Source organism: Protopterus annectens, chromosome 1.part1 (genome assembly GCF_019279795.1).
Source record: "Protopterus annectens isolate FY-2018-M chromosome 1.part1, PAN1.0, whole genome shotgun sequence".
NCBI lineage: Eukaryota > Metazoa > Chordata > Ceratodontiformes > Protopteridae > Protopterus > Protopterus annectens.
In genome coordinates, this window is record NC_056726.1 from 1,782,449,531 (window position 1) to 1,782,471,867 (window position 22,337).

At 38.6% G+C, this 22,337-nt stretch overlaps 1 protein-coding gene across 9 annotated transcripts in view; it reads right to left on the reverse strand.

Moving 5' to 3' along the window:
• Positions 1-22,337, reverse strand: part of FGR (FGR proto-oncogene, Src family tyrosine kinase) — a 2,305,304-nt gene that overhangs the window by 1,310,466 nt on the left and 972,501 nt on the right. The window contains exon 5 of one of the 9 annotated variants that reach the window (XM_044084566.1): positions 9,727-9,834. The exons of the other annotated variants lie outside the window; for them this stretch is intronic. The gene's annotated coding sequence lies outside the window, so the exon portion shown is untranslated. The remainder of the gene's footprint in view (positions 1-9,726; positions 9,835-22,337) is intronic. 9 annotated transcript variants of the gene reach the window in all.

A 22,337-nucleotide genomic window follows, 5' to 3' on the forward strand; every position in this document is an offset into this window, starting at 1 on the left:
GGTCCGAATGGAGAGATGATAAGTCATCAAGCAAATGAGAGTAGTATTGCTAGAACTAAATTCATTCCCAAGTCCTTCACAAGATGGATTCTGTTTTTCACAAAATCTCACAGAGATCACACTGATATATAGATTGTATTTTATATAGCATATATCATGGACAGAAGTAAGTTAAAAAATAAAAAAAGACAGCTGGCTGCACACAACCCAGGATAAAAAAGTGCCCAAATCCTAGTAGATGCACTGGTGCTAGGACTGGAAAAAATGACATTGTAGAATCCCCAAGACATGGAAACATTCCTGCAATGGGGCTAGGTCAGGCCTAGGGGGAGTATGGCCTCCCTGTTGTAGAAGTAGTAGTCTACAAAAATAACAAAAAAAATGATAGGACAAAAAAGAGACATGAAGATGACAGAGTGGACTACTAAGGATAAGAAATAAATTATGTATTGTTATTATTACGTAAGAAGCCCAGAATTTACAGACAGAAGACATATACAAAGATTAAGAGAAAAATTATAGGAAAGAAAAATACTTCCACTAGAAGAACCATCTGAAGATTCAAATGAAAAGGTGTGTTCATTAATACAACAGATTTATGACAAACATTATATAGACCAAGAAAACTTGGAAAAAGTAGTGACTGAGGAAGTGTGAAAATATAAAAAAAATCTAGAGACTTTTGAAAGGTATAAAAAAGAAATATAGATATAGAAAAGAAAGAGAGATATTGGTGCAATATTTATGCAAAGGAGAAAGTTAAATTAATCAATACAAAAAAGGCAGTCTCACAGATATTCAAAGAGAAATACAGACATAGGCATCCAGATATGGAAAGTTCCACAACAAAAAAATAAGATCACAAAGAAGGATCGTATAACAGAACATTAGCAATGTTGAAGTTAAAAAATAGAAGATGAAATCATGGAATACTTGTGAAGTGTAGGATTTAGTGCAGAAAGTATAACACAGGTTACATCACAGCATGATGGAACAATGAGTCCTCAAAGTAAGGAAAAACAGTAGGGACAGGAGACATCTGAAGGAGAAATATGGACATGGGCTAGAAAAAGAGATTTAATAACATGCAATATTTATGCAAAGGAGAAAGCAAAACTAATCAATACAAGAAGAGTAGCACCAAAGATATTTGAAGAGAAATACAGGCAAAGGCATCTAGACATGGGACATTTCACAACACAAAAAATAAGAAAACAAAGAGGAAAAGTAGAAAAGAGGTTTAGTAATGCAGAAGTTAAAGAAATAGAAATTGAGGTTATGCATTACTTGCGAAGTGAAGGATTTAGTGTAGAAATTTTAACTCAGATAACATCACAGAGGATAGAGCAATGGATCCCCAAATTAAGGAGAAACCAGTGGAGTGGGAAACATCTGATCAGTTGCCATATGAAGATACTTTGGAGCCTTCCACAGGAAATCAGTACAAACATTCTGTTGGAGTTATACAGCAAGGGAAGGAACAGGAAACTGTAGCAACTCTGACAAAGTCAATGTTGTGAAGTGATAGGCCAGCGCATTCCCATATAAAAAAACAACAACTGGCACTGTAAGCCAGTGTGTGTGATATGCCTTTAAGAAGCTTCCCAGTGAGTCAGCGCATGCATAAAAGTACTGAGCATGTGCAAGCTAGAGTGCCACTTTGAGTGAGCAGTCAGAGTGAGAGCATGCAAGTATGTAGTCAGTCAGTTAGTTAGATAGTTCCTTTAAGTTTAATGTTCCTGGCATCCATCCTGATGTATTTGTATATAATAAACTACTTAATTGCACAGCCAAGTCTCAAAGTCTTCTTAATACACATAAGAAGAGTGACATGGTGTCAGAAGTTGAATCCAGAGTTACAGCCATGAGGCAACTGGTTAGAGTTGGAGGAATATTCAGGAGTGGACTTTTTTTGCATTAACTAAAGTTATTCAAAGTATCTGAAGTGTGCAAAGTGTTTGCAAGTGTGTGTGCAGTACTACAGTGCAGTTATTTCACAAAGTACAATTATTTCAAAGAATGTTTCGTAAAGTACAGTTACTGCAAAGCATACTTTACAGACTATGGTATTTTGAAGAGTTTATTGTGCATTTGAATATTATTGCAAGTACCTGGTGTGTGTGAATGTTCATACATAATTACAAGGCCCGTTTTGCATTGTGTTTTAGTATAATCTGTGAGCATGGCAGAAGGGTTTTGCAGACCTGCACCACTTGTGTTTGATAACAATATTGTAGAAACATGAAGTGTGTTTGAGCAAAAATGCAATATTTTCATATAGGCTGCTTTCTTCTGACAAAGATGCACATACAAAGGCATTTATTCTGCTTAATTTAGTTGGTTCAGAGGCTACTGAAAGAGAGCGTTCATTTGTGTATGCACCTGCTGTGTTTCAGGGGAGGTGGAAGACTGCCATATTGTGTTGCTGGCTGAAACAAGGGAAGACCCTTTAAGCATTCAGGGTCTTCCCTTGTTGTACTGGCTGAAAAAAGGGAAGAACCTGAATGCCTAAAATGTAAATTTAGAGAAATATGTAACCCCAAAATGAATGTCACAATGGAAAAGAACTTATTTTACACAAGGTATCAAAAGCCTAGTGAAACTTTTGCAGCATATATAACTGACTTGAGAAACAAAGCTAAAACATGCAGATTTGGTGATTTGAGAGATGAGGTGATAAAAGACAGGCTTGTATGTGGTATTAATAATGACACACTGACAAAGATTTTGCTTCAAGACAGTGATTTAACATTAAATAAGGCCATTGAGATTGGACAGATATATGAGCTTACAGAAAAGCATACAAGTATGTTTACAAATGAGAATAGCTGAGGAAGGCACAGTAACAAAGCTCATGCTGACAGTATGCAGCATGTAGTTAAAAGAAACAGGCCCAAGCATATGGCAGCTACTGCAGGTCCTGTAACAGTCCATGGGAACCCCCCAAGCCATTCCAGTAAATTCCAGAGCATGCTCAGTGAAGCACAGGGGGTGACTCAGCAAAACCCATAACAAACCTCATAGTCAGCTGTTGTAATTGTGGTGGAAATCACAAACCCAAAAGACAAAAGTACTTAGCTTTTGATCAGCAGTATCATTCTTGCAATAAGTGGAATAATTTCAAAAGGCTTTGTAAATCAAATAATGCACATTCTTTTATCAAAAAAGGGCATTCCAAGAGGGAAGTTGATGAATTAGAAAGCTGCAACCCTACTTTTTATGCTGATGGTGTGTCTGTGCTGGTGAAACAGTCAATGCAGTAGATTTGTGGGCAAAGAACAAAATCTTTTGATATGTTTGGATTAATGGGAGTCCTGTAGAGATCAAAGTAGACACTGGCCCAAAGTCCAATGTTACATCAGTGGAAATGTTGACTACAGTAAAAGCTAAATGTTGACTACAGTAAAAGCTAGAGAACAACTTGACTTAAAGTATGCAAACCTTGTTGTTTATGGTGGTGAAGAGATTCAAACTGAAGGCTCAGTAGTGCTTTCATGTTACTCTGCTGAGAACAGCTATGACTTGCAATTTTTTATAGCCAAGAGACAAGTGCAGTAATTATTAGGCCTCAGAGACAGTTTGAAAATGGGACTATTTTGACTTAATAAACAGGTTCACTGTGTAAGCCTGAATGACAACAGCTCAAATTAAGCTCAAACCTTTTTTTATGAGTATGATGAAATTTTTGCAAACTAGGCAAAGTACCAGTTGTGTACTCTATGAAGTTAGACCCAAAAGTTAGCCCAGTTATAAGACCAGCAAGGAAAGTTCCAAAGCCAAGCTAGACAAAATGGTGCAGCAAGGAGTAATTTGTTCGGTAGAAGAACTTACTGAATGGGTATTCTCCATGGCAGTAGCTCATAAGAAAAGCTCAGATGATATCAGAATATGTATTGATCAAAAAGATCTGAACAAAGCATTAAATATGCCTCATCATCTTATGTGCACAGTCGAAAAGGTTGCTGCCCTCATGCCAAATACCAACGATTTTCTTAGATGCAAAAAGGTCCTTTAGGCAAATTTTGCTTGACAGAAAATCGTCATTGTTAACAACATTCGGTATGCCATTTGGAAGATACAGATTTCTGAGAATGTCATTTGGAATAAATTCTGCCAGTGAAGTCTTTCAGCGTGCAATGGAGCAAATTATTTTGGGCTATCCCTGTGATATTATAGCAGATAATATTCTAGTAGGAGGCAATGGTGGAGCTGGACATGACAGAAACCTCATGAAAGTTTTGGAAAGAGCACATGAAGTGAATCTTAAGCTGAATCCTCAGAAGTGCAAATTCAGGCTATGAGAAGTTACTTACATTGGTCACTTGTTTACCAGTTCAGGCTTATGACCAGATCCTTCCAAGCAAACAGCAATTTTCAAGATGCCAGCTCCAGATAATGTCCAAGCCCTATAATGCTTTCTTGGCAAGTTCATTCTAGCTTTGAGCCAACTTTCAGAATTGCTCAGACAGCTGACATGCAAAAATGTAATTTGGTCATGGTCAGGACAGCACCAAAGAGTACTTGATGTCTTGAAACAGAAACTTGCCAACCTCCCAACTCCCAGCTACTATGATGTTCACAAACCACTTACTCTTTCCTGTGATGCTTCTAAGTTTCATCTAGGTACAGACATTCTTCAAGAGGGTAGACCAGTAGCCTATGCATCAAGAACTCTTACCCAGACTGAGATGCAATATGCCCAGATTGAGAAACAGCCCTTGGAAATTGTGTTTGCATGTTAAAGTTCCATTATTATATTTATGGTCAACCTATCCAGAATTAAACTGACCACCAAGCTCTAGTTACTATTTTGAGAAAGCCTATGCATACAGCTCAAGCTAGATTGCAACATATGATGCTCAAATTGGAAAAGTACAATTTCAGTCTTGTTTGTACAAAAGGCAAACTTCTTTATCTTTTTGATACCTTATCCAGATTGCCCAGATAGACCACAGAACAGCATAACAATGAGCAACTTGATTTTGAGGTCATGGAAGTGGGAAAATTTTCTTCCACACATCTTGATGAGCTCAGAACTTGCACAGCTTCGGATCCAATTCTCCAGAAGCTCAACCACTTTTCAATTGAGGATGGCCTTCCAAGCAATCTTGTTTACAGTAGAAGTGCAACCATATTTTCCATACAGACATGAGATTTTGTCAGACAATGATATCATCATGAAAAGTCCTAAGGTGACTGTTCCAAAATCCTTGCAACGAGAGTACATCAAGATCTTGCATTGTGGCCACTTGGGAACTGATTCTACCAAAAGTAGGGTGAGAGGTCTAGTATTTTGGCCTTCTGTGTGAAGAGGTATTGCAAAAGTACTTTCATCATGTTCAGTATGTAATAGTACAAAGCCACATCAACAAAAAGAACCACTTCAGTCAAATCAGATTCCTGAACTACCTTGGTCAGCAGTAGCCACAGATATCTTTGAGTGGATGGTCATCACTATTTGGTGTTAGTAGACTCTTATTCAGATTGGTTCGAGATTGACCTACTTCCCAATCTAACTTCCAGTACTGTCATTACTAAGTTGAAGAGACATTTTTCTGTCCATAGTAGTGCACAGTGAGTTATTTCTGACAACGGTGCACAGTTTACAAGTCAGCAGTTCAAATGATTTGCAGAAGAGTGGGACTTTGTACATATTACGAGTAGTCCTGAATACCCTCATTCAAACGGCTTGGCTGAAGTGCAGTTTAAAATGCAAAACAGCTGTTAGAGAACTCCAGACATGACAATACTGATGTTCTTCTAAACTTGTTAAATCTCAGAAACATTCCTCGTGATAAACATATTGGTTCACCTGCCCAGAGACTTATGTCGAGACAAACCATAAACATGCTATAAATCAGAAGTAATTTATTGGTTCCAAGTGCTAAAAACAACAAAGAAGTAAAAGCCCAAGTGTTGAAGAAGCATTTGTCCCAGAAGTCTTACTATGATAAAACCAACAAACCACTCAGTTTTTTACAAAAAGGAGAGATAGGATGCAGACATCAAAAGCTTTTGATCGCATCAGATTTGTGAAAAATCTGGGTCAAGAGCTGAGATCGTACATTGTGGAATTACAAGGAGTGGAATTCAGACAAAACTGGAAGCATTTGTTACTAGTGTCTGAACCAGTGCTACAGCATCTTGCTTGTGACAAAGACTCTAGTTCTCAGACTGACTTGTTCAATGTTCCTGTTCTAGAGAACATTCCATCAGCAATCCCCAGTCCTGAGAAAATCCCTGAGACCCCTCAAGCAGAACATTCCCCAGTGACTGTCCCTGTTGCTAGACCCAGTCCTAACTATTATGCCATGAGATCAGGTCGCATTTCGAAACCTACTTCCAGGTACGCGGCAACTGGACATGACTGTTTTTTCTTTATTACTGTCTGTATAATTGCATGCCTATTGAAATGTCATTGTTTATATGAGATAGCTCAGTAAAGAGAGAGGATGTAGATCAGTGTGTGTGTGGCATACCTTTAAGAAGCTTTCCAGTGAGTCAGCACATGCATATAAGTACTAAGCATGTGCAAGCAAGAATGCCATTTTGAGTGAGCAGAAAGACTGTGAGCATGAAAGTATGTAGTCAGTCAGTTAGTTAGACAGCTCATTTAAGTTTAAATGTTTCTGCCATCCATCCTGATGTATTTGTATACAATAAACTACTTAAATGAAAATCCAAGCCTCAACATCTTCTTAATGCACATAAGAAGAGTGACAGACACAGGATGAAACTGAAGAGAATGTGGCACTGGAAGATGCTCTGGAACTTTCTATACAATGCCCGTAGGAAATGGACAACAAAGAATGTGTCCTTAGTTTAGAAAAAAACGATTGAAGACAAGAGTTGCTTAATTTAATAGAAATGGGCAGATATATTAAGATCAATGAGAGAAATATCAGAATCAGAATCACATTTATTACCCAAGTATGCACACATACAAGGAATTTGACTCCAGTTTCAATGACTCTCCAAGTATAAATTACATAAATGACATACATACAGCTATTAAAAACAATACAAAAAATGTGAATATACATATACGTATATGTACAAAGTGCAAGTACAACTCAGTGCAAAAACATTGAAATAAACTCTGAAAGAAACAAGTATTAACAATAAGTAAACAATATTGCAGAACCCTCAGAGGCTTGGGAAAAAGAATACCCAGCCTAATAAGCTGAATTAACCATTTATGAACTTGATGACCTGTGGAAAAAAATGTTCTTATATCTGCTTGTTTTGGTCATATTAATCTATAAAACCTTTGGGTTGGGGGATGGCCTAATGGTTACGGTGTTTGCCTTACAAACACAAGGTACAGGGTTTGAGTCTCACAAGGGATAATTGGCTAGGTTTAAAATGACTTGCAAGGGCAGTTAACCTAGTACTAATCTATAAACCTATGAACCTGGCCAATGGTTATAGTTCAAAAAGATGATGGCCTGAATATAAAGTTTCCTACTCGTTTCATGACTCTGGAATAGTACAGCTCCTTTAAGTAGGGCAAACTGGCAGCAATTATATTTTCGGCAGACCTGACTATTCGATCTAACCTATTTTTGTCATGTTTAGTTACAGATCCAAATAATACTGTTATGAATGAGCAGAGAACTGACTCAATGATTGTTGTGTCGAGCTGAATCAACAGCTCCTGTGAGAGGTTGAATTTACTCAATTGACAAAGAAAGTACATTCACTGTTGTGCCTTTTTTATGATGTACCCTACATTGATCTCCCACTTTAAATCCCAGCAGATTATAGATCCCAAAAACTTGAAGGTTTCCACAAGTGACACAGCAGTATTAAATATAAAAAGGGGGGGGGTGATATTGTAGGACCACTCCTAAAGTCCACTATCATCTCCACAGTTTTAAGAGTGTTCAGCTCCAGATTATTCTGACTAACGAAAGGGCCAGCTGCTCAACCTCTCATCTATATGCAGACTTATCACCGTTCCTGATGAAGCCAACAGTGGCTGTATCATCTGCGTATTTAATAAGTTTGACAGAGGGATCCTTAGAGGTGTAGTCATTAGCATAGAGGGAGAACAGCAGTGGGGAGAGCGCACATCCCTGGGCAGCACCAGTATCAGTCGTGCGATAAATAGATGTAAATTTCCACAGTTTCACCTGCTGTTTCCTATTGGTCAGAAAATTGGTAATCCATTGAAAGGTAGAGGCAGGAATGGAAAGCTTGGAGAGTTTCAAGTAAAGAAGTTCCAGAATTATTGTATTAAATGCAGAGCCCACAAACAGAATCGTTGCATTTGTCCCTTGGTTGTCAAGATGTTGCACGATATAGTGCAGAACATTATTAACTACATCGTCCACTGACTGGTTTTCTCAATAAGCAAATTGTATGGGATCCAACAAGGGAGCTGTAGTATCTTTCAAGTGAGCTAACACAAGTGTCTCAAAAGTCTTCATGACCATCGATGTCAAAGCAACAGGCCTGCAGTCATTCAGTCCTGTTATACTGGATTATTTAGGGCTGGAATGATTGTGGCTTGTTTGAAGCATAAGGAAACTTCACACAGCACTAATGGTTTATTAAAAATTCAAGTAAAAACAGGATCCAGTTGATCAGCACAGGTTTTAACAAGAGTGTGAAACCCATCTAGACCTGCTGCTTTCTTAGTGTGCTGTCTTATAAAAAAACAACACACATCCTCTTCAGTGATAATTAATGCAGGTTGTATGCGATAATGTATGGAAAGAGAGTCACATAAATCTGAACACTGGGAGAGCTGGCAACAGTGTCATTTGTAGCCTGAGGCTTATTAAACCTGCAGTAAAAAGCATTCAAGTCATCAGCCAGCTGGTAATTAGCTGCAGTGTGGGGGATTGTGGCCTGTAGTTGTAATGTTTTGTAGTCCTTTCTACACTGATGCAAGATCATTGCCTAAAAACTGTTTTTTTTTCTCCAGATTTGCAGAATAGCTCTTTTTAGCCACTTTGATTTATTTTGTCAGTGTGTTCCTTGGCTGTCTAAAAAGTGTTCTGTCCCCACTTCTATGGGCATCAGCATTGGCTTGACAAAGCTACTTAAGTTTAGCAGTGAAAGTTTTAACCTGGTCTTAGTGAAGATGCACATATCTTCACAGAAGCTAACATAAGATATTACTGTGTCTGCCAATTCATCCATGTTAGTAGCAGAATCTTCAAAGGCACTCCAGTCTGAATAATCAAAGTAGGCTTGCAGCTTCAGCTTTGCCTCAATAGTCCACCTTCTCACGGCATTGATCACAGGTTTAGCAAATTTTAACCTGTTCTTATAGGTAGGAAGCAAATGAATCAAACAGTGGACAGAAAACCCCAAAGCTGCTTGGGGGAACAGCATGATAAGCATGTTTTAACATGGTATAACAATGATCCAGTTTGGTCCTGTCTCTGGTAGGGCACTCTATATGCTATGTAAATTGAGGAAGTTCATGGCTGAGATTTGCCTTATTAAAATCCCCTAGACTAATCAAAAGAGAGTTCGGATAATTCTGCTCCATGAACATTATCTGATCAGATAGTCTTTGTAGTGAAGCAGTCACACAAGCTTGAGGTGGAATGTAAACACTAACCAGAATAAATTAAGAGGACTCACGAGGTGAATCAAATGGTCTACAATTAACTAAAAACATTTCTAAGTCAGGGCAGCACATATTACTTAACACCGTGACATCAGTACTCCAACCTTTATTGATATAAAAGCAGATTCCACCTTCCTTACTCTTTCCTGATGTCTCCAATACTCTGTCCACTCTGTAAAGTTGAACGTTGAGCAGATATAATGCAGAGTCTGGAATAGATTCACTTAGCCAGGTTTCTGTGAAGCACACTAGAGAAGAAAGTGAAAAATCCTTGTGAGTTTCATTGAGAAGTAACAGTTTATCTATCTTATTGCATAGAGAGTGGAAGTTTGCCAGATGTAAATTTGGGAGCACCATTCAAAAACTCCTGTGTCTCAGTTTAACAAGTGCGCCAGTGCACTACCCCCTTTTGCCATGCTTATGTCTACCTCTGCTGCTGACAGCTGCTGTTCCCCCAGCTAGGATCTCCAGAAAATTCATTAATTGTGAAAAATCGGGTGTCAAATTGCACAAAGAGGATTGTCGAATATTCAACAATTCTTCACGAGTATACTTAATCACAGCGAACACCAAACATTAGGACAAATAAACAAAAACAAACAGAATAGTAGATAGCACTGAATCGAGGCTGCCATTCACTGCGCCATCTTGTTATTTTTTTTTACAGACTACAGAAAGTCAGTAAAACCCAAAAAGTTAGAAGTTTGATAAAACAAATGAACATAGTAATTAGGACTGTTCACAATGATTCATGCAATATAACAGAACTAAACACGACACATTACTGTGCAGCAAAATGAATAACAGATAAAGTCTTACCACAAAAACATGGGGCAGTAAGAGAAAGGAAGGGGAGAAATCGAACTCCATAATGGAAGTATCGAATAGAGAAAACTATAAAGCAATTAAGACAAGAAGTGTCACTGTTAGAAGAGTATAGAAGAGATAACAGATCAACAAAAATACTCAGAAAGATAGACATGATAAAAGCAATCAGAAAACATCAGAATCTATCGTGCACTATCGCAAATAATAAACTAAAAAAATATCAGGACAGGCAGGAAAACTTAGAAGATATGCAGGTAAATATAAAAGAAAAATGCAAAATAAGCACTTTACTGATGACCCAAAAACGTTTTATAGAGAATTGGGAAACAAGGCAAAAGCAATTGAAACAGCAAAGTCAAAGTCAAAGTAAACTTTATTGTCATTTAGAAATACACACATTTAGCCTAAATGAATTTTCAAGCATCAGCTCAATTCTTGAGATTACAAAGGAAAGTGAAACAACACGTACATGTACAGGAATAAACATAACAACAAATACAATACTATTCCCAATACATGCAAGAAAGAGCAGACACATTTACCAACACTCATATACGAAAAGAATACCCTCCCCCGAATTAAACTAAGTACCCTATTTAAAGTAATACAAAACACACTACAGATTGAACAATGCCTAAGTTATTTGTCTAATATTGCACTTGAGTGGGTTACATCATACTCTGGTTATAATAAATAACTATTGCACTTACTTGGAATATATGTATGTATATATTTCACAAATAAATAACAATTCACTTATTATGTGTCCAGACCCCTGGTATAGTGCCCCAGTTCAGAAGTCTAATCACTGTAGGCTAGAAATTCTCATTGAATCTTGTAGTCCTGCAGCAGATGCTGTGATATCTCCTACCCAATACCAGATGCTTAAACAGTCCATGCGCAGATTTGTGTTGTCCTGTATTATTTTGGTGGCCCTTTGGATGCTTGTTGCAGAATAAAGATGTTACATCAATGCAAGACTGGGACCTGTTACCTTCTCTGCAACCTTCACCACTCTTTGTGGCGCCTTCCTTTCTGTAACTGTGCAGCTTCCAAACCGCACTGTGAAGCTGCAGGTGAGGATGCTCTGTATTGTACCTCTATGGAAAGTGGAGAGAATATGAGGAGGAAGCTTTGCTTTTTTCAGCCTTCTTAAAAAATGGAGGTGCTGGTGTGCTTTCTGGACCAGTTGGCTCATGTTTCCCAACCAAGAGAGAGCCTCTGATATGCATACACATGGGAATTTTATAGTCTTAACCTCTCCACACTCTCACCATTGATCCTAATTGCTGGGTGGTTTGTTCTACTTTTCCTTAAGTCGATGATAATCTCTTTGGTCTTGCTTACATTCAGGTCAAGGTTGTTCCACTCACACCAACTGATCAGAGGTGCCACCTCCTGTCTGTACAGCCTTTCATCCTCCTTTGTGATGAGCCCCACTACTGTGCTTTCATTAGCAAACTTGATGATATGGTTGGACTTGTGCTTAGCATAGCAGTCATGGGTCAGGATGCTGAATAACAGTGGGGTGAGAACACATCCCCGTGGAACTCCAGTGTTTATCATGATGCACTTTGATGTTTTCTTACTCGAACACACCCTCTGTGTTCTCTCAATCAGGAAGTCCAGGATCCAGTTACAGAGATGTTTACTGATTCCTAAATGTGCCAGTTTTTCTATCAGCTGCATTGGTACCACCGTATTAAATGTAGAGCTGAAGACCACCAAAAAAAGAAGAAATAAATACATTTTGGAGAAATGTCTATGTAGATCATGTGGAAAATAACAACATGTTAAATGGATAGAAGAAGTAAAAGAAAGAATAATAAGTTCAAATGCACAGGATATGAAATGGGATGAATTAACGGCCAGAGAGATTAAAACAAAGTTAAGAAAAGCTCCTAAATGGAAAACCCAAAACCCAGGCCCAGATGCAGTACCTAACTTCTGGCTAAAAGTATTAACATCTTTATACGAAGATTTAGCCATGAGTAAGAACTATTTATATGCTTAGCCCAAACAGACACCAGACTGATTAACAATATGAAGAATACTCCTACTTAAGAGCAAACCTGCAAGCTATCCTAAAAAACTATATACTAATAACTCCCCTTCTGACTACGTATAAACTATACACTGGAATTGATGCTGACAGAATTTATAGTCATTTAGAAGAAAACTCAATCATGACAATAGAACAAAAGGGTAATATAAGAAAGTCATATCGAACAAAGGATCAATTGTTAAATAAAGTCATAATGGAGAACTATAAAAAGGGGAAGAATCTATGCATGGCTATGCATGGCATGGATAGACTATAAAAAGCATTTGACTGTATCACACACTCATGGACAAAAGAGTGCTTAAAAATGTATAAGATACACCCTACACTGATCAATTACATTGCAGCGAGCATGAAACCGTGGCAAACCACTCTGCAGTTAAATCATAATAAAGGACAATTTATTATTCCAGAGATAAAAATCCAAAGGGGGATATTCCAGGGTGACTCTGTCACTGCTGCTCTTTTGCCTTGCCCTTAACTCATTCAGTTGTTTACTTAACAGATTAAGTCACGGCTACAGTTTGGCTCCCAGAAAATAACAAAGTGTAAAGACTTCTCATCTTCCTTTGGAAGATTATATAAAATTGTACAGTTCATCAGATGGGGAAATGAGAGCACAACTGCAAGTGGTCAAAACTTTTTTGATGATATAAGAATGTCATTTGGTCTTGATAAATTTTGAAAAGTACCCTTTAAAGCTGGAATCTGATATAAAAGAACTTGAGCAAGAGGGAGTGTATAAATATTTGGGAAATGAATAAGGATCAAAAATAAAACATGAACAAATGAGAATACAACTTAGTAAGGAATATTTTAGAAGACATTTAAATTAATACTGAAAGCAATGTTGATATCCAAAAACAAAGTCCAAGCTGTAAACCAATTTGCTCTTCCTGTCCTTAATACAGTTTTGGAGGGACTGATTGGACCCAAAAGGTCTTGGATAGGTTGGGCAGGAAAACAAGAAGGATGCTTCATGCTCATCAAATAATTTATAAAAATCAGCGTATACCAAGATTATATATTCCTCATTCTGAAGGGGGTATGGGCCTCCTTAAATGCTGATTACACGTATAGATCTGCAATTGTGAGACTACATACATATCTACTGATTTCACAAGACCCAAATGGAGTGAAAGTTTTACAACATGAGGAGAATAAGTCTAAAATGACTTCCCTGCTTAGTTTAGCAGAAGCACACTGGTGTTAAGTGGGAATGGAAATCAAATCCGAAGTAGATAAATATCAGGCAGCAAATGAATGCGCCAAAAAAACAAAAGAAAGAATATAAGGGAAGGATCAGATAGAAAACAAGAAATGTGGAAAATGTGTAATTATAGTTGCAAGTAAAGAAAACTCTTGGAACAACCTCATGCTGATCAGGATTTAACATAGGAATGGTTAATGATAGGTGAATTTAAACCAAAAAATGAAAGGTTAATATTGGCGGCCCAAGATAGTGGACTACATACAAGTTGGTTTACAAAGTCGACTGAACATGTGGGAGAAACACACAAATTTAGGTTTTCTAAAACAGAACTGGAAACAGTCACAGATCTTGTTGCTGGTTGTGATATACTAATGGCAGAAGGACTGTACACTGAAAGGCATAATAATAACAATAATAATGTGGCAATACTGTTGTTTTGGGGATTGTGCAAACATTATAATATTGAAGTAACTGAAAAATACTGTAAACATGAGCCACAAAGCATCATGGGAAATGATGATGTTTATAACATATGGGATCATCCATTACCAACAGTTCAAAAAATAGATGCGAGAAATCCAGATATAGTAGTCCATGAAAGAAGACAAAAATAGCATTGATCATTAAAACTGCTACACCCAGTGACTACAGTGTCTTACATACAGAGAGACACAAATTCATAAAATACCAGGATTTGTAGGCAGAAACAAGGGCAATATGGAAGAGGATACCCAGACAGCTCCAGTAGTAGTAGTAGCAATGGGTCTTATAGAAAAGAATTTAAAATCATACTATGATACTGATGCATGTAACTCCATACGAATTGCAGAAGGAGACATAATTGCCATATTGTGGGTGCTGTGAAGACCACTTTTGGCTAACATCAAAGATTGAAACAATACTAACTTCATGAACTTTAATTATACTTTGACTTTGGGCTCCATTCCCATCATGGTATAAGACACCCAAAAGACTTGGAGTAATTAAAAAAAAATAGATGATTACACACACATAAACCTATACATATATTTATGTATTTAAATATATATATATATATATATATATATATATATATATATACATATGTGTGTGTATATATTTATATGGGTCTACTTTCTTTGATCGAAATACCATTATTTAGAACAAAGAAAGTACGACCTTACTTTCGTGAAAGTGCACTTCAACGACAGTGCACTTTTGTGAATTCAGGTTGAGCAAACTGGCAATCTAAATAAACCAGAGCACTACAGTGGGGACAATGGAACATACCTGTTTCCTGACTGTAGTGCAATCACGGGGTTAGTATATTTAATGTAGCAGTGGTGCAGCTCGCCCCCTGCAAAATGGAGTTTAAATTATTTTTATTTTAATTGCCGGTTCGCTGAACAGGAATTCGCGAAAGTGCACTTACATTGAAGTGGACTATCACGAAGTTAAGGTCATTCATAGGTTCATAGGTTGGTACTAGGCTATCGGCCCTAGGGCCTATGCAAGCTGAGTCATAACAATTCCCTGGCTATTTCTTCCCACACTATTTACTTCCCTGGACCCCTGTCTAGCTGTCGTACTTTCTTTGTTCAAAATAATGGTATTTGATCAAAGAAAGTAGACCCATTTATATATATGTGTGTGTGTGTGTGTGTGTGTGTGTGTGTGTGTGTGTGTGTGTGTGTGTGTGTATATATATATATATATATATATATATATATATATATATACATTATATATTTCTATATAGAATATACATGTGTATATATATATATATATATATATATATATATATATATATACACACATATGCACATATATATATTTCTATATAAAAAAAAAATATATATATATATATATATATATATATAATATATACATAGATAAATATATATATATGTGTGTGTGTGTGTGTGTGTGTGAGTATGTACAGAAATGTGTATATAATGTAGGCATAGATATACATATATACACACACACACATATATATATATATATATATATATATATCTATATATATATATATATATATATATATATATATATATATATATATATATATATATATATACACACACACACACACACACACATGTGTGTGTGTGTGTGTGTGTGTGTGTGTGTGTGTGTGTGTGTGTAAAACTAAAAAAGATTCAAGGTATAGAACACTCATTATAAGGGGAAAATGACAGTTTACCAATAATAAATATAGAATATAATGCAAGTGATCGAATGTTCTGGCCTTAAATGGAACATTCCTGGAAAACCTCAGGTTTCTCCAGTATTATGCCAAATTCCAGACGTTTTCTTTTTTTTTGGAAAAATAAAAATCATTGTGTCAGTACCTAAAGGGAAGACAAGTAGGATAGGAGTAATACAACTCTGTCTCCTGAGAGAAGTGCATTTCTGGCAATTGTTTTTCAAGGCTACTTGTAAGCTTAGAAAGCTCTGTTCTATGATTGGCCCAGTAATACTGCCATCTTGCACCCTCCTATCATGATTTTCCCTTTCAGTCTACTTCTCTGCATCCAGTGACTATCTCCTGCAGGTCTCAAGTTCCCTGGACACTGTCATCACATTGTCTTTTCACTTCATACACTGAGGGATTTTATTACTACTCAGCTACAGCTCACTTTCTTTTACAATTATTCTGGCTACAATTTTTGTTCCACAGACCTGGCCCATTCCCTCACAAAACTAACACAATTCGAAGAGAAGTTTTGACCAAAAGTAAGAAGAGTAGTTCACATAATGCTAAAGTCCTTATAGCTGAAATAAACAAACAGCTCAGCAACTTAATGAAATCCACCAAAGCGAAGTTTGAGGCTAAAATTGCTACATAAGCCACAAACAATCACAAGACCTTTTTTTAGTTTATGTTCATAATCTCAAAAGCACAATGCTGCAACACACAATGAGATGAGTGTGAATGATGTTCCCTACACCGAGGCTGAATATATGACAAGTTCATCTCTAACTTTACCCCTTTCTCTCTCCCCTCCAAATGTCCCTTAAAATATATTTGAATCTGGCTTACCTTCAACTGTCATACATGACCTAGTCCTAAAAGTGCTATCAAATTCTAAAAATACTGCTCAGTGGGTCCTGACAATATCCCTGGATGCATTTTAAAAAGTATGAAGCATGGTTTAAGCCCCCCGACAGTGTTCAACATCAGCCTCCATAAAGTTTTATACCAAGGGAATGGTGAATAGAAGCAGTCACTGCCCAGCATAAGGAAGGACCTTCCACACACCCATTCAGTTACAGACCTATAAGTCTGACCAGTCTCATATACAAATTCATGGAAAGACTTATGGAATTAATCAATCAGGTCATAGAGACTTTCCAAACACTGACCTGTCTCAGTTTGAATTCATTAAGGGCAGACCACGCTTACTCAATCCAGTGGATTTTTTTGAAAAGGTCATCAAAGACAGTGGATGAAGGCAAAATAATATACACTGCATACCTCAACCTGGCCAAAGGGTAACTGCGGTGGTGGTGCTGCGGTAACGTTGCCACCTCACAGTAAGACGTTGCCCTGTTCGAGTCTCAGCTAGAGCATCTTCTGTGTGGAGACATGCCTGTGGCGTACCTTCATTGAAGGTTATGCATCAGGGCCAGCAACTCGGCACGTAAAAATCTACTGTCAATCATTAGCGGACTGGAGTTCTGCTGTGGTGACCCCTAACCGGGAAAAGCCGAAAGACACCACCACCACCACCTCAACCTGGCCAAATATTTTGACACAATCCCACACTCATACAGAGCAGAAAACCTGAATAAGATGGGAATAAACCCTTATATCATCTAATGGATTGTCAACTGCCTCACAGAAAAGATGCAGGAGATCAAAACAGGGGAAGTTACCTACACAAAGAGACCAGTCATCAGTGTGAGAGCTAGGAACAGTCACTGAATCCCCAAATGACTTATCTATCCTTCAAGAAGGTTTGTCCCAAATAAATATCTGTTGCAATAATCATGGATTGAAACTAAATGCCAAAAAAAGAATCATTGTATCCTTTGGGAAGTCATCAACCCCAGGGAAAGTACAGTTTTGTACCTACCATAAATGTAGATGTTTGAGTGCTAATGCAGCTGCAGTCATAACAGATAGGCCTCCATTATTTCAGAGCATTCTGATGACCAGGAACATTCATACTCCCCTTTTGAAGATTCTGATGCAGAGGAGTCCATTCCCTCTGTCTCCCCTCCTGAGGATTACTCTTTTGGGGAAACCTTGCATACCTTGAGGGAACACTTCCACTGGGAAGGCCAAGAGTACTCAGACTCCAAGAAAAGGCTTAGGGATTTTCTTTTGCTCCCTCAGCACAGGCCTCTGGCTATACCTCTTGTCTTAGACATTCTTGATGATGTTTATTCGGAGGCCTGCCTTAACCCAGACTCTTTACCTCCAGCCCCAGTCAAGCCTGACAGGTATTACTGGGTTCCTGACTCACACCAATTCCTATACAAAAGAAATGCGGCTGACCCAGAAACTATCTCACAGGGTCCCAAGGGAATTAAGGCCTCCACTGCTAAAAATCCATTACCTTCAGAGAGAGAGATTTCAGAGCTTTAGAAAGGTGGGGGAAAAAGGTATACACCTCGGCCACCTTAACTATGAGGGCATTAAACTGCCAGTTCCATATGTTAAAGTACCAACAGTTTCTGTTATCACAGTTGAGAAGCAAAATGTCACAACCTGAACAACCATACTTGAAGGAGTTGCAGGATTTGATGCATAGTGCAGAACAAGTGGGTAAACATACCTTGCATTGTGGTTTTGATGCTTTAGAGGCCTCATGCAGAGCTGCTGTTACAGGATTAGTCATACGTAGACATGCCTGGCTCAAAGAGCAAACCTTACCAGATCATGTCAAAGCTAAATTACTAGATGCCCCTCTGCAAAAAGATGTATTATTTGGTGTTAAAGCTGAGGAGGTATTAAAGAAAATGAAGGAAAAGGCTAAGTCAATGCAAACAGTGAAAGATTTCCTACAGGTACAACCTCCACGTTTCAGTAGAAATTGGCCTTCCAAAAATTGGTCCTTTCCAGCCATGGACAGACCCCAAAGAGGTAGATACAGGCGCCCAAGGGGCAGAGGGCAATCTCAAGGATCATTTAGGGGCAGACAATGGCAAGCTCCTACACAAAGAGGTGGTGGGGATAGTTCACAGCCATTCAGAAAGCAGACCCAATGACTTTCCCCTTTGCATGCCAAGCAAGGCTCAAATGGCAGCACCTTTAGGTGGAAAACTGGCATTATTTTCTAAAAATTGGCATATTGTCACAAAAGACAAATGGATCCTGGACATTATAAACAGATGCTACAGATTCCATTTTCACACCCTTCCCAAAATGAGAGGCATGCCAAACCTGCCACACAATCAAAGGGCAGAGGCACAAAAACAGATTTCAGATCTCATGGACATGAAAGCTATTCAAGAGGTACCTGCAAAAGAACAAGGTCAAGGGTTTTACTCCAGACTATTCCTGGTACCAAGGAAGGGAAAAGATTGGAGACCTATTTTCGACCTATCCATCCTAAACACATTTTTACTCGTGCCAACATTCAAGATGCTCACATTACAGCAGCTTCTTCCCATGCTGGGCAAGGAGTCTTGACTGGTAACATTGGACCTCAAGGAGGCATACCTGCATGTCCCAATCAGACAAGATTGCAGAAGATACCTCAGATTTCTTGCAGGTTCAACCCATTATCAATTCTCTGCATTGCCCTTTGGCTTATCTACTGCACCCAGAGTATTCACAAAATGCCTGGCATCAGTAATTGCCTACTGCAGACTTCAAGGGATACAAATATACCCATATTTGGACAACTGCCTGATCCAAGCAGACAGCAAGCACATACTTCTGAAACATCTGGCTTTTGTAATAATGTTGTTGAATTCTCTGGGATACACAGTCAACAAAAAGAAATCAAGGCTAATACCCTCTCAAACAATAATTTTCCTGGGTGCCATCTTGGACACAAACACCCAGATGGCCTACCTCACGCCAGAGAAACAGGGGCAACTAACTCAATACTTCAGAAAACTAGCAAATTTCACCAGGCTGACTGCAAGGAAAATCCTGCAGGCTCTGGGATTCATGGTATCTTGCATCCTACTAATCCCATGTGCAAAGCTGCATATGAGGAAACTTCAATGGTACCTGAAAAACCTGTGGTCTCAGCACAACCACAGTTTGGAAACAATAATACCACTGATTCCATGTCTTCAAAAGGAATTTCTGTGGTGGGCTCAAGCATGCCAAAGAAACACAGGTCTCCCATTCTGCAAGCCTCAAGCAAATCAAGTCATCACAACAGACGCCTCGGACTATGCCTGGGGGGCGCACATGACAGATCGGTGCATTCAGGGCAAATGGTCCCAAAAAGAAAAGCACCTACACATCAATCAAAAGGAAATGCTAGCAGTAATAAATGCTATTATGGCTTTCAAAGACCTTCTGCATCCAGGTCAACTATTGATAAGGACAGACAACACCACAGTAATGTGGTAAATAAACAAACAGGGAGGAACCCATTCATACCCCCTATGCAGGCTGGCCATGTCTCTTTGGAACATGGCTCTGGAATTACAAATTGAGCTTCAAGCACAGTACTTGCCAGGAAAGGAAAACATGCTGGCAGACAACCTAAGCAGAAATATGACAGATCCACACGAATGGAAGTTGCATCCTCAAGTTTTTACAGAGATAATTCAAGCATGGGGAAGGCCAGACACAGATCTCTTTGCCTCCCACAAAAATCACCAATTGGCAAAATTCTGCTCAAGGACCTTTCATCCACAGGCCTGGAGAGTGGACGCACTCTCTTTCAGTTGGACAACAATGACAGTTTATGCCTTTCCACCTCTTCCTCTGCTGCCCAAAGTTCTATTAAAAGCCAGAGCAGACAGACCAAAGATGATTCTCATTGCTCCAGACTGGCCAAGACAACACTGGTACCCACTCCTGAGAAGCCTGATGCATTCCCCACCATGGATCCCACCTCTAATGCCTCTTTTTCTGACTCAGCACAGCTTCAAAACTCTTCACAGTCAGCTGAAAACACTCAATCTGGCTGCATGGAAGATTCCTTAACTTCACAACAGACCCTACTCTCCAAGGAGGTGCAGGATGTCATTTTGGAGGCCAGAAGGCCTTCTACTAGAAAAGCTTACTCCGCAAAATGGAAACGGTTTTGTGCCTGGAATGAGAAAAAGGGCCAGAATCCTGGAATACTGAATTTACCTCAAATATTACAGTATCTAGCTGAGATGCTAAGCAGTGGACTTTCATTCTCCTCCATCAAAATCCATGCCTCAGCCATTTCTGCAGAATACAACACTGATCCTCCTTTATTCTCTCACCCCCTCTTAAGACAGTTCCTCAGAGGGGCTAAGAATATAAAATCCCCAAGGAAACAACCAGTACCTGCTTGGGACCTCCTATGCATGAGGAACATCTACCACTTTGACAATACACCCCTAAGAGTTGACCCAGTTGTCTAGGATTTAGGAACTTATATGGACAGTGACTTAACTTATGACCAACATGTGTCCAGTTTTGTAAGAAAGTCCTTCTATACTGCACAGCTTATAAACAAAGGGATTGTGTCTAGATCTAGAGTTGTTATTGTTCCCCTTTACTCAGCTCTCATTAGGCCAGTTTGTTTGTTTGTGTCTTTTGGCTTTTCCCGGTTAGGGGTCACCACAGCGGAACTCCGGTCAGCTAATGATTGGCAGTTGATTTTTACATACTGGCTTGCCAGGCCTGATGCACAACCTTCAACGAAGGTACGCCCATTCACACATGTCTCTATGCAGAAGACGCTCTAGCTGAGAATCGAACCGGACAGCGTCTTACTGTGAGGCGACAAGTCAAAGAGTATAATGCTCATTTGCCATGTATCTGTCCAGACACATGCAACAACTGATAAAAGATGACCTGTGCCTGGCATAAAAGGAATCCTCTGACCAAAGGATGCTGGCTTTACTGCATATCACTAATTCAAAAAGCATCAAAAAATACTTGGATTAGGGATCTAAGATTGTTCTATAACAGCAACGGAACAGTTGGGATCGAAAGGTTTATCTCGCAGAGGATACTGCTTCTCTGGATCCATATAAAACAAAGCTCCTCTCTGTCCATACTTAAGTGCAACTTAGATGTATGAATGAGAAACAGCAAATTTACCCTGGGACCACTCCCTGTACTACTAATGGACTGAGGCAGCTCCTAAATGCTTTATACCATACATGAGTGTCCTCAAATTATCTATGTTATGATCCCAATTATTCCCACAAGGGGTAATTTATAATTATTGGCCATGGGATGGGTAAGACCAATGTAAATTTTATTTTTTATTTTTATTTTACATTTGTTGACTGGGCTAGTCTAACTGGATATATGTCCATTTTCAGTAGAGGCCCGGGGAGATAAGCTCCATCATAAAGTAAAAATAAAACACAGCAAATAACAAATAGCAACATCAGTTGTATATACAATGGACAATCTGGCTATGTTATTGTAGGAGATTTCCATCTTGTTGAGGTTATTCTTAGATAGATTAGTGAAAATGGAAGAGGCATAGAGCAATGTAGAGATTAGATGAGTGTGTGCAATAGTTGTTCTGGCTGTGGGT